General features: G+C 38.6%; 1 non-coding gene across 1 annotated transcript; it reads right to left on the bottom strand.

Annotated features, from left to right (window-relative positions):
- LOC136231574 (small nucleolar RNA R71) lies at window positions 1-107 on the bottom strand. The gene has a single exon (XR_010689947.1). It is a non-coding gene; the product is annotated as a small nucleolar RNA R71 (small nucleolar RNA).
- Window positions 108-596: the final 489 nt, after the last annotated feature.

Here is a 596-nt window from a genome sequence, read left to right on the forward strand (position 1 = left end):
AGAGTCATAAAGGAGTTAACATCTTTTTCTCAAAATGATAATGAGTCTCTTTATGAAACTTGGGAACGTTTTAAAGAACTTCAACGTTTATGCCCACACCACCAATTACCCGCTGAACTTTTAATGCAAACATTTTACAATGGACTAAATCCTACAACTAGGGGTTCATTGGATGCTATGTCGGGAGGGCTATTTATGAAGAAAACATCAGCCCAAGCGAGAGAACTTTTGGAGGAAATGGCAATCAACATCAATATGTGGCCCGCAGAACGTGGACATATACCGGTAGCAAAACCATCATCCTCAACCACACCATCAGTTAAAGGTATAGTTGAACTTGATCCAGTCGCGATGCTACAAGCCCAATTTTCTGCTTTATCGCACAAAATTGACAAGTTTATGACACCACGCGATACCAATGGTAATCCAGTCCAAACGGATGTGGATTACGAAAACATGAGTGAGATCGAACAGGTAAATATTGTCCAAGGGCAAAACCAAACTAATAATCCTTATTCTAATACTTATAATTCTGGATGGAGGAATCATCCTAACTTTAACTGGAAAGATAACAATAACAATAATGCAAGTGCTAA

This window comes from Euphorbia lathyris, chromosome 5, assembly GCF_963576675.1.
Source record: "Euphorbia lathyris chromosome 5, ddEupLath1.1, whole genome shotgun sequence".
In the NCBI taxonomy this organism is placed as follows: domain Eukaryota; kingdom Viridiplantae; phylum Streptophyta; class Magnoliopsida; order Malpighiales; family Euphorbiaceae; genus Euphorbia; species Euphorbia lathyris.